This window comes from Hyperolius riggenbachi, chromosome 1, assembly GCF_040937935.1.
Source record: "Hyperolius riggenbachi isolate aHypRig1 chromosome 1, aHypRig1.pri, whole genome shotgun sequence".
Classification (NCBI taxonomy): domain Eukaryota; kingdom Metazoa; phylum Chordata; class Amphibia; order Anura; family Hyperoliidae; genus Hyperolius; species Hyperolius riggenbachi.
The window spans coordinates 473,717,001-473,730,189 of record NC_090646.1 but is presented as its reverse complement, the minus strand read 5'-3'; the positions used below and the strand labels follow the sequence as shown (position 1 = coordinate 473,730,189).

Sequence of the window (13,189 nt, the reverse complement as noted above, 5' to 3'; positions counted from 1 at the left end):
ACTAAGAGGACAAGGCCTCAATGCAGTAAGGAGTACTGCACAGATTCCTTCCGCAGACCTGAGCTCTCCAAGACGGGAGGAGTCAGACTGACAGTAGGAAGGGATATCTGAAAGTGACCCTCAGGAGGAAGGATCGCTAACAGAGCGAGGAACCGCCTCTAATGGTAAGGTCGGTTCTCGAGGTCGGACAAGCCAGGTCGTACACACACGGACAGATAAAGTACAGGATCAGGAGGCAAAGGCAGAGTCAGAGTACAGGCAGGGTTCAGCAACGGGGTATCAGAAATATCGGGGTACAAAATCAGGAGGCAGAAGCAGAGTCAAAGTACGAGCCGGGGTTCGGCAACAGAGTATCAGAAATATCGAGGTGCAAGATCAGAGTTCAGGAGGATAGTCAAGGCAGGCAAAAGTCATAACAGATAATCACAATCAAACTAGTACTTTAGCTATCAACAGAATCTAGCTTAGTGTAGGATTACAGCTCCAGCTGGTCCCGGCACACTAACGGATCTAACTACGGATCTGGGTGCTCCCACATATGTGAACGCAACGCCAGACAAGGAGCAAGTGAACAACCAGCAGTATATATACTCTAGGACCTTTCCAGGACCTCCCTAATTGCTGGTCCAATGGAAGCAGTGGAATTTGTCAGCTGACCCAGCTGGTCAGCCGACACCCTTCTAACTGCTATTTAAATTCTGCCTCAGTGCTCGCGCGCGTGTAAGTCTGAATCTTGGTGGACTATCAGTCCCAGCCACACCAGTACTGTTTTGCAATGTATCTAATGCGGGGGTCGCCTCTGATGTGGATTCCGCCGTTACCAATGCGGATTCCGCCGCACTGCCCATGCGACATGCGGCGTTTTTTCCGCGTTGTGACGCCATGCTGGACGCGGAAACAGCCGCCTCACCTCCAGAGACGGCGGCTTTTCCGCGTTTCCTCACAGTACCCCCCTCCCGAGGAGTGGACTCCGGACAACTCCCACCAGGTTTCTCGGGATGTACAGCATGAAATTCCTTCACTAACTCGTCCGCATGCATGCGGTTCCTAGGTACCCATTGCCTCTCCTCAATCCCGTACCCCTTCCAATGTACGAGGTACTGTACCGAGTTCTGTACAGTACGTGAATCTATGATCTTCTCCACTTCGTACTCGGGTTGGGCATCCACCAACACGGGAGGAGGAGGAGTGGGACCCACCTGGACTGCTGGTTTAAGAAGGGATACGTGGAAAGACCTCACCCCCCGCATGCTGGTGGGAAGGTCAATGGAATAAGTAACATTATTAATCTTCTTGGTCACGGAAAATGGGCCCACAAACCTGGGACCCAGTTTGGCAGATGGCTGCTTCAGGGTCAAGTGACGCGTGGACACCCAGACTAGATCCCCTGGCCGAAACTTCCATTCCACGGACCGTCTCTTATCTGCTTGACCCTTCTGACTCTGGAACGCCTTCTGTAAATTCCCCTTAACAATTCCCCAATTGTCCCTGAGTGATCTCTGCCAATCTTCCAGTGCTGGAAATGGAGACGAGACAACTGGAAAAGGGGAAAATTTGGGTGACCTCCCTGTTACAATCTGAAATGGGGAAAACCCAGACGAGGAATTCTTTAAATTATTTTGAGCGAATTCCGCGAAGGGCAAAAATTTCACCCAGTCACTCTGCGCCTCAGCAACGTAGCATCTCAGGAATTGCTCCAGGGATTGGTTAATGCGTTCTGTCTGCCCATTGGTCTGTGGGTGGTAGCCTGACGAGAAAGACAATTTCATGCCCATTTGGTGGCAAAATGCCCTCCAGAATCCAGACACAAACTGGACTCCCCTATCAGACACGATGTCTTCCGGAATGCCATGCAGCCGGAAGATGTGAATGATAAACAATTCAGCCAGTTCTTGAGCCGAGGGGAGTCCTTTCAGGGGCACAAAATGGGCCATTTTGCTAAACCGATCGACTACCACCCAAATGACCGACATGCCTTCAGACCTGGGCAATTCCCCCACAAAATCCATGGACAAGTGGGTCCATGGCTCACTCGGGGTGGGCAAAGGCTGCAACCTTCCTACAGGTGCCAGCCGGGAGGGCTTACTCTGGGCGCACACCGCACACTCCCTAACATACTCCTTGCAATCTGTTGCCAAGGAAGGCCACCAAGCACACCTGGCAATCAGATCCTGCGTTCTGGCAGCTCCAGGATGACCAGCATTCTTATGGGCGTGAAAGAGTTGCAGAACCTGTAACCGGAATGGTAGTGGTATGAACAAGACCCCTTCGGGTTTCCCTTCAGGAACCTCCTGCTGAAAGGGACCCAAGATCTCTGTCCACTCTTCCCAAGACTCCGTGGCGGCTAACACCAGTTTCTGCGGAATGATGGATTCAGGCGTGGGGGGCTGTGCTGTCTCAGGTTCGAAACACCTGGAGAGGGCATCTGCCTTGATGTTTTTGCTACCTGGAGTGTATGTGATTATAAACCTGAATCTCGTAAAAAACAAGGACCACCGGGCCTGACGGGGACTAAGCCTCTTAGCCCCCTCGATGTACTCCAAGTTCTTGTGGTCGGTGTAAACAGTGATCATGTGCTCTGCCCCCTCCAACCAGTGGCGCCACTCCTCAAATGCCAATTTAATGGCCAGGAGCTCTCTGTTGCCTATATCGTAGTTTCTCTCCGCCGGAGAGAACCTACGGGAAAAGTACGCACAGGGATGTAGTCTTCCCTGTAACCCTGATCGCTGAGACAGCACAGCCCCTACCCCGACCTCCGAGGCATCGACCTCAACAATGAACGGATAAGCGGTGTCGACATGTCTCAGGATTGGTGCGGAACAAAACAATTTTTTCAGACTAGAAAATGCATTCTGAGCCTCCGGAGACCAGTGGGTAGTATCTGCCCCCTTTTTTGTAAGACTGGTAAGGGGTGCAATGATTGTGGAGTACCCTTTTATAAACCTCCTATAATAATTTGCAAAACCCAGGAATCTCTGGAGGGCTTTCAGACCCACAGGTTGCGGCCATTCTAGGACAGCTGTGACTTTAGCGGGGTCCATTGACAGACCTGAGGTAGAAATCACATACCCCAGAAACGTGACGGATGTCACCTCAAAAATACACTTTTCTAACTTGGCATAGAGTCTATTCTGTCTTAATTTGTTTAGGACAAATTTCACATGGACCCTGTGTTCGGGGAGGTTATTGGAATAAATTAATATATCATCGAGATATACCAGTACGAATTTACCCAATACCTCCCGGAATACCTCATTGATTAGTTCCTGGAAGACGGCGGGCGCATTGCACAACCCGAAGGGCATCACCAAGTATTCGTAATGCCCGTCGGGTGTGTTAAAGGCCGTCTTCCATTCATCGCCCCTTCTAATGCGGATTAGGTTGTATGCCCCCCTCAGATCTAACTTAGAAAAGATCTTTGCAGTAGTGACCTGCGTGAATAAGTCGTCTATCAATGGTAACGGATAGCGATTTTTCACCGTGATTTTATTGAGACCTCGGTAGTCGATACAAGGTCGAAGACCCCCGTCTTTTTTCTTAGCAAAAAAGAAACCGGCCCCAGCAGGTGACCGAGAGGGCCGAATAAACCCCTTGGCCAGGTTGTCACGAATGTAATCCTGCATGGCCAACTTCTCGGGACCGGACAAGTTATACAGGTGACCCCTAGGGGGCATACAACCAGCACGGAGATCAATGGGGCAATCGAACGGGCGATGAGGAGGTAATTGATCAGCAGACTTGGGACAAAAGACATCAGAAAAATCGGAATACACCTCGGGAACACCCTCCACGTACACCTTGGTCTGACCCAATGTCACCTTTCCTAGACACTGTTGGTGACAACGATCAGACCATCTGGTTACCTGACCCGTGGCCCAGTCGATTTGTGGAGAGTGGGCCTGTAACCAAGGCATGCCTAAGATAATAGTGGAGGTTGACATGTTCAAAACGAAAAACTGTAGCTGTTCCCCATGCAATACCCCTATCGTAACCCTCACCTGCGGAGTCTGAGACAGGGGACGATCCCGTTGCAGCGGGGAATCGTCTACTGCCGTGACCTGAATGGGGGGACTTACTGGAGTGAGAGGAATACCCAACTCCCGAGCAAATTCAAGGTTCATAAAATTGGCCGCTGAGCCAGAGTCAATAAAAGCTTCAGTGTCCACAGACTTATCATCCCACGTAATAGTACAGGGGAGAAGTAACTTCTTCTCTTTTTGGGGTGAGAATGAAGTGCCTAGGGTGTCACCCCCCACTACTCCTAGGCAGACCCGTTTCCCGACTTGTTAGGGCAGTTTCGCACCCTGTGCCCTGCTTCTGCACAATACAGGCACAGTTGTTCTGTTATTCTCCGCCTACGTTCCACCTGGGTCAATCTTGATCGACCAATTTGCATGGGTTCGGGTGGTGGTGAGGCTGGAGAGGGTGACACCGGTGGAGATGCCGTTACTGCGGGTGTACCAGAAGGTGCCACATACGAAGTCACCCTGACCCGGTGACTGCCCCTAGTCTGCCTCTGATGGCGTAGTCGCCGATCGACTCTGATGGCCGATGATATGGCCTCATCGACTGTTGCGGGCTCGGGTAAGGTTAGCATCAAATCAGAGACCTCCTCCGACAACCCAGATAGAAAATAATCCATCAGAGCAAAATTGTCGAATCTGGCGGTAACAGACCACCTACGAAATTCTGCTGCGTAATCCTCGACCGACCCTCTGCCTTGCCGCAAAAGTTTGAGCTTCCGCTCTGAAGTTGCCGCAAGGTCAGGGTCGTCGTATATTACGGCCATAGCCTTAAAAAATTCCTCGACTGAGGTCAGAGCTAAATTAGTGGGGGACAGGTTGTATGCCCAGGACTGGGAATCACCAGTTAACAGTGTTTTAATGAAAATGACCCGTTGGGTCTCAGTCCCCGAGGATCGGGGTCTTAACTCGAAGTATGACAACACTCTACTCTTGAAATTCCGGAAGTCAGACTTGTGGCCGGAAAATTTATCAGGTACAGGCATACGTATGTCATCACTAGGAGGGGATCGCACTGAATCAACTGACGTCTGGAGGGTTTGCACAGAGCCTGAAAGGGCATCAATCAAAGCTTTGTGCTGGCCCAGTGCTTGATGGAGGTTATCCACCGAAGTGGCAAGCATACCCAGACGACCAGTGTTTGCGTCCATTTTGTTTTTTGGTCTGGCGTTCTGTAATGATCGGTGGGCGCAGAGAGTATCTGATTACCGGTGATCTGCAGTATCACCGGAAATACAGATATATACCAGATTATAAGTGAACTGCAGTCTCACCGATAATCCGATATACAAACTAACCTCTGATCACCTGAATAGAGTGTAGTGTTTGGTGTAACTGTAACACTAAGAGGACAAGGCCTCAATGCAGTAAGGAGTACTGCACAGATTCCTTCCGCAGACCTGAGCTCTCCAAGACGGGAGGAGTCAGACTGACAGTAGGAAGGGATATCTGAAAGTGACCCTCAGGAGGAAGGATCGCTAACAGAGCGAGGAACCGCCTCTAATGGTAAGGTCGGTTCTCGAGGTCGGACAAGCCAGGTCGTACACACACGGACAGATAAAGTACAGGATCAGGAGGCAAAGGCAGAGTCAGAGTACAGGCAGGGTTCAGCAACGGGGTATCAGAAATATCGGGGTACAAAATCAGGAGGCAGAAGCAGAGTCAAAGTACGAGCCGGGGTTCGGCAACAGAGTATCAGAAATATCGAGGTGCAAGATCAGAGTTCAGGAGGATAGTCAAGGCAGGCAAAAGTCATAACAGATAATCACAATCAAACTAGTACTTTAGCTATCAACAGAATCTAGCTTAGTGTAGGATTACAGCTCCAGCTGGTCCCGGCACACTAACGGATCTAACTACGGATCTGGGTGCTCCCACATATGTGAACGCAACGCCAGACAAGGAGCAAGTGAACAACCAGCAGTATATATACTCTAGGACCTTTCCAGGACCTCCCTAATTGCTGGTCCAATGGAAGCAGTGGAATTTGTCAGCTGACCCAGCTGGTCAGCCGACACCCTTCTAACTGCTATTTAAATTCTGCCTCAGTGCTCGCGCGCGTGTAAGTCTGAATCTTGGTGGACTATCAGTCCCAGCCACACCAGTACTGTTTTGCAATGTATCTAATGCGGGGGTCGCCTCTGATGTGGATTCCGCCGTTACCAATGCGGATTCCGCCGCACTGCCCATGCGACATGCGGCGTTTTTTCCGCGTTGTGACGCCATGCTGGACGCGGAAACAGCCGCCTCACCTCGAGAGACGGCGGCTTTTCCGCGTTTCCTCACAGCTGAACTGCTGCATGACTCTTCCTGTGCTTCAGCTTCTGTTGCTAACAATGCTTTTCCTGCTGATCCATTAATTGCCACATCCAGGCTTGGGGCTACCAGAGACTACATCTGTGTCTGTGTTTGTGAGACCTGGCCTGTGTTAGGCCCTTTATATGCTTCACTTTACGGGAATTTTCCTCATGGCAAGCCTTCTCGGAGGACACTTTACTACTTAGTATGGAATGAACTTTGGCCAGTTTGTGATCCCCTGGGGGAACTTTTTGCTGTTGTGCTATCCGGGCCCTGATCACACTAGGTGATCAATGTTAGGTGTGTATGGTGGGTGCATGGGCGGTGCTTGTATGGTGGACGGCCGTTTCACATGGGGTTCATTTTAATGTTCGTTTTATATATTTTTGGAATTAAATAAAGATTTTTTGATACTTTTATTAATCAACGGTTGATGATTTATCATTGCATACACCCCGCTTTTTGTACTTTCTCCTAAATGATACGCAATCAAGCTGTGGTATACCGTCATACCGGTATACCGCGGCAACCCTAGTCAGAAGGCAATATCCGCATTACACGCAAGTCATATAAGGTGTGTGTGTGTGTGTGCGTAATGTATGTAAATTAATGATTGCATCACAGTGAGAACCACAGTGAGAACTTCATTCAGCTTCTAATGTTTAATGAACAGAACACCAAATTTGCATTGCCAATGCACAGGGATTTCTGCATTGGATGAATGTACTTTTTACTATCAACATATCTTCAACACCAGGCAGTTTGGCTTCGACCTTGATCCTCTAGCTACTTGCTGCCAGGAGAGAGGGATTTCCTTCCCCAGCATTATTTAATAATTTTAAAAAGGTCACTGAGTAGGGTGTGAGAAATAAAGAGGTTGTAAAAAAAAACCAAAAAAAAAAAACCTAAAGAGCAGAGAGGTACAACTCTACTTGGTAGTAGTACTGGAATCCTGGCCACAAGAAGATAAACCCTCGGAAGAAGGATGAGGTGGGTGGTAGCGAGACAGTAGGAGCAGTCAGGATGGCTGCCTCTACAATAAAATCACATCACCTCAATTGGTACTAAAGAGTCCCCAGGGAGAAAAGCGCTATAAAAATATTATTGTTAAATATGTGAGCCGGCCCAATATTTTTAAATATGCCCATTGCAAAAAGTACAAACTTTGTGCGCTGCTTATTACTGAAAATGTCATGTCTGTGCGGGAAAAAAAAATGTTGTCGGGAAAATACAGCATTCGGTATTTTAGACGTTTGTGTGCCAATTCATAAAAATCTTTACAGTTACAATAGAAGTGTGGGGATTTACCGAACTAAGCTGGCGGTAACATGAGAAGCTGCCTGAGTTGTTACATTACTCCATGCAGAGACAGCATTACAATAAAAGAGGCATCCCCAACTTCCCTTTAGATGTGCATTTTTTCATTTTATTTTTTGTTATACTGGCCTCAATTCACGGAGCATTATCAAACGTTTATCAAACACTTTATCAAACGTTTGATAATTTACCTCATGGGTAAAATCTCACTAAGGTGTTATATATTTGTTGAACGTTTTATCGGTAAAACATTCGATAAATATATAACACCTTAGTGAATTTAAAATGAGGTTTTACCCATGAAGTAAATTATCAAACGTTTGATAAAGTGTTTGATAAACGTTTGATAATGCTCCGTGAATTGAGGCCACTGTCTCTGCTTGCTCTGAATCTGTCTATTAGTCTTTCCAAACAATCTATTTAATTGCCACAGCTTAGAACTTCAAGAAATTTTACACATGCAGGCTTTCTGATGTGAAATACATCTGAAAATAGGTACCCAAGAGGTTAAAAACACAGAGTAGCGTATTCAGGGGAAGCCTTGTTTGTTCCGCTCTCGTCGCTGTTGCCTGGAGATCTGTCTCCATTAACTTTGCTCTTATCGCTCCCTTATCACCTCTTTAAGGCAGGTGGTATTCTCCGTGCCATTACCGCCTGCTCTAATCTTTATGAATTGACATTTACTGACATGTGTTGGAGGTGTTTACCGCACGAGTCGGTAATTTACCTCACTGCTCAGTAATTTCAGCTTTTCATGCGGTAACAGCTTTTATGAATTCAGGGCTGTGGAGTCGGAGTCGTGGAGTCGGAGTCAGAGCACTTTTGGGTGCCTGGAGTCGGGAAAAAATGCACCGACTCCAACTCCTAATGAATTTGTAACTGTAATTAAAATAGAAAATATGCTAAAATGTTCTATTTTTCAGATAATAGTCATTAAAAATAATGTATATATACAGTAATAGCTGTGTTCAGTCCACAAAAATGAAATAAACCAATCAAAATGAGTTACTTGTGCTGCTACAATAAAGCAGTCCCCATATTTTTAAAGTCAGATATACACATCTGATTGTGACTGTATACATGATGTGTACACAGGAATCTCTTATATATACAAAATAACATCTATGCTGTAAGTATAAAGCCTGATGTGTAGCCGTGTCACTAATAGAGATGGTCAATGAGATGGAAATAATTCTGCATTGATGCTGGTTTATGCAAATGTATGCACTCTCTTTGCTCATGAAATCAAATAAATTAATATGTTAAAATTTGGTTTGGTGACTATGAATTAAAGGGTACCTGAGGCAAATTAAAAGAAAAGCTTTATATATACCTGGGGCTTCCTCCAGCCCCCTTCAGGCCATTCGGTCCTTCGCTGTCCTCCTCCGCCACCTGGATCTTCTGCTATGAGTCCAGGTAATTCAGCCAGTTAGAGCAGTCTGGCTATGTGCCACTTCCACAGCCAGGAGCGTTCTGCACCTGCACAATAGTGCTGCGCAGGTGTAGTATGCTCCTGGCAGCGGAGTGTGTGCATGCGCACTACACCAGACTGGCTCAAGTACCTGGACTCATAGTAGAAGATCCAGGTGGCGGAGGAAGACAGCGAGGGACTGATTAGCCTGAAGGGGACTGGAGGAAGCCCCAGGTATGTATAAAACTTTAATTTCATCTGTCTCGGGTTTACTTTGTTACACAGTAGTACTATACTCTACATATGCACTCCCCACAGAGCTACAGGGAATCCACTGAGAATGCTGTGCACATTGAACACAGAGGTGTTGTCTGTTTACAATCTCCTCATTCCCCTGCAGAGTACCTGCACATCATTCTTACATGTACTTACACTTACACTTATTCTTACACTTACACTTACATTGCCTAGGGCCTGATAGATGTTCTTTAGTACGGTCTGTACCTTTTACAAATACTCTTACCAAGGACTAGTTTTAGTCTAAAGGGAATAAATATAGTAGTCTACATATCCTTCTCACTTCAGTTGCCTTGTAAAATTCCTAAGCGTTGGCAGTTAAGAGACGAACTTCACGTTACATACTGTTAATCAACAAAATTGAAATATGCAAATTAGAAGAGTCGGAGTCAAGGAGTCGGTGGAATCCTAAACTGAGGAGTCGGTGGATTTTTGGACCGACTCCACAGCCCTGTATAAATTGACATTTTGCTAAGTGCTCGGTCAGCTGTTTTCAGCATTACCACATGCGGGAATGCTTTATGAATCGACCCCATAGCGTGCTGGGGAAAGGGGAGGGGGAAGTGTACCAACAAATCAGCATACATTGTCAAAACAGCATACATTTAATTTGCACTGAGGCCATGGCTCTGTAAAGGGGCCCATACACTGGTCGATTTCAGCCATCGATCAATCCATTCTATAGAATCAATTGATGAGAAATGGATTCTATCAAATTCCCCATTCAATGGATTTGATCTATCTGACAGGACGGAAGATCTAGGTTGATCTGCTGCTGGCAGCAGATTGATGGTCCAATAATGCATTTAGATCGATTTTCAATAGATTTCTTTCTGTAATCTATTGGAAATCTGTTCCTAGTGTGTGGCACACATCAGATAGATTCCTGTCAGATTGGACTTGACAGACATCTGCTAGAAATCTGATGGTTGAATCTGCTGCAAATCTATAAGTGTATGGCCACCTTTATACTACACCACTAATCAGAACTTTGCAAATCAGCTGATCAAACTGATCACTTGTTATTCATGATTTCTGAAAGACCACAGCATCCCTATGCAAAAGTATGCCCAATAGGTTAAACTCACTAGAACATACTGTACAGTCTTTCATGCCACAACTGAATATCCATTGCAGATTCATAGTAATTACTTTGAATCAATCGTTTTCAGTTTAGGATTATCAGACCATGTCCATGAAACTTGCCATGTATGGAAACTCTGCAAATCATTTTAGCTGGGAATTGATGTTTGAACTACACCTAATTTTAGAACACAGTGCAACAGATCATTACAGGACTGCACCACTAGATGGCAGAAAGTGCTACTGTCTCTGCTTGTACACCTATTACATTACAGGGAACGATAATGCCTGCTCACTTCCTGGCCCACCGGCAGCTGCAGTCAGGAGAAAGACCACCCATGTATCGTGCTGCGAGCGGAGCTCAGGCTCTAGCAGCTAATAACTTGCAAGGAATGATTACCTCTTATGTGTGGACTACTGGACTTCCCTTACAAGAGACTGGCCCCAGAATGACTGCAGACGGAGTATTCTTATGCCTGACACACCCAGGATCACTGTGAACTTTACTATTTCCTGCTTCCTGCTTTACAGCCGACCAATCCCTGATACGTGATACCATTCCAATAACCGTGTGTGAGAAGTGCTTTCTTATTTGGAACTCCTCCTTTTCTTTTCTTTTTTAGCAATGCCGTGAATTGTGTATCTTCTGTATCCCCTCATGAAGCTGGATGTACTGTGGATCACTGGCACAGCAGCAGACGTACTTGCAGATCCTTTATATGCTGAAACTGCTCCATTAGTTAGTGGTGTAAAGGGGTCCATACACTGGTCGATTTCAGCCATCGATTCATTTGCGGCCGATTTCGATCGATATGATCTTTCTGACAGGATGGAAAGTCTAAGTCCCCCCAATTTGGAATAATTGCACAGCCCCCGACAATTTACTCTGTTTCATTTAATGTTCTCCCATGACATGCTGCAGCTCAAATCCAAAAGCAAAGCGTCCCTGCCGGCCACAGAGGAGTATTATTGTCACACGGGGAGTCCAATGCGGTCAGAGGCCCATCACACCTCGCATATAGTCCAAACAATCAACAGCGTTCCACAAGGACTCGACCCTCCAAAGTGAATTACAGCGAAATATTTATTTTCATATAGCGGTGTTACAGCACACTGAAAAGCACAACGTTTCGGGCAAAGGCCCTTTCTCAAGTGCTCAAGTCATCTGGTAACACATAGTAAATATATAAAACTTTACTTACACGCCACACCCAAACTAATTGGGGGGCGGGCACATACTTAAAGGTACATATAACCCTTAAAGGGTAAGAGAGCGGCAAAAATATATACTCATAAGAAGCACCTAAGACTAAAGTCTTCGTTGAGGCCATACGGTGACTGAGTACCCAGTTTTTCCATCCACCAGGCTTCACGTCTTAATAAAGTGGTCCTACGATCCTGGCCTTCATGGAACTGCACCACCTCTAGCACCATCCATCTCAGCTGACTCACCCTGTGTCCACATTCCTTGAAATGCCTTGCTAAGGGGGGATCCCGATTTCTTTCCTCCTCCCTCCTTTTATTTATATTGGGGTTCTGTATATTGCTCCTATGTTCATTAAGTCGAGACTTGACGTCTCTCTTAGTCTGCCCTACATAGGCTAACCCGCAGGGGCATTTAATATAATAAACCACCCCTTTGGTATCACATGTAGCATAATCTTTAAGGGGTATCGGGGTACCCTGTCGTGGATGTCTAACCTCAGCCCCCCTAATGATACCATTACAATTTTGGCAATGCAGACAAGGAAAGGTGCCCACTCTTGGTGTACCTAAAAACATTTGTGTGGGCCCCCCTGTTCTCCCTATATCAGCACGGACAAGATGGTCTCTAATAGATTTACTCCTTCTATATACAAATCTAGGAGGGTTTCTGCAAATGGTGGATAACTGGGGATCAGCCTCAATCACCGGCCAAAACTTAGACATAGTATCTCGCAAAACAGTCGATTCTCGACAAAAAGTAGTAACAAAATTCACTTCATTGCTCTCGTCCTGTTTCTCCCTATTATATGTTCTCAATGCTTCACGATCCAAACCTCCCACCTCTGCTGCTATTTCCTCACATCTTAATTTACTATAACCCCTTTTAACAAAATCTTGCGTGAGGAGCTGTGCCTGCTTCGCATACAGTTCATCGGAGGATGTAATCCTCCGTATTCTAACATATTGACTCTTAGGGAGCCCATTCACCAGAGGTTTAGGGTGGCAACTGTTGGCCAATAAATATCCATTTTTATCGGTTTCTTTTCTGTAAAGGTCGGTTTCGAAATGTCCCGACTTCTTCCTAACCTCAACATCAAGGAAATGTAGTGAATGGGCATTGTACTCCATTTTAAATTTAATAGTTTCATGTATATCATTCACTGTACTGAAAAACCGGCACAACTCCTCCTCTGTACCTGACCACCCAAAAAATAGGTCGTCAATAAACCTGCAGTAACCTCTGATGCCAGTAGGGGCCCCAGGGGTTATAGTAAATTAAGATGTGAGGAAATAGCAGCAGAGGTGGGAGGTTTGGATCGTGAAGCATTGAGAACATATAATAGGGAGAAACAGGACGAGAGCAATGAAGTGAATTTTGTTACTACTTTTTGTCGAGAATCGACTGTTTTGCGAGATACTATGTCTAAGTTTTGGCCGGTGATTGAGGCTGATCCCCAGTTATCCACCATTTGCAGAAACCCTCCTAGATTTGTATATAGAAGGAGTAAATCTATTAGAGACCATCTTGTCCGTGCTGATATAGGGAGAACAGGGG

At 46.2% G+C, this 13,189-nt stretch overlaps 1 protein-coding gene across 4 annotated transcripts in view; it reads right to left on the bottom strand.

Moving 5' to 3' along the window:
- TEP1 (telomerase associated protein 1) overlaps positions 1 to 13,189 on the bottom strand; it is a 194,519-nt gene that overhangs the window by 114,909 nt on the left and 66,421 nt on the right. Inside the window, exon 1 of one of the 4 annotated variants that reach the window (XM_068241113.1) lies at positions 10,829 to 10,918. The exons of the other annotated variants lie outside the window; for them this stretch is intronic. The gene's annotated coding sequence lies outside the window, so the exon portion shown is untranslated. Of the gene's footprint in view, positions 1 to 10,828; positions 10,919 to 13,189 lie in introns of those variants that run through there. 4 annotated transcript variants of the gene reach the window in all.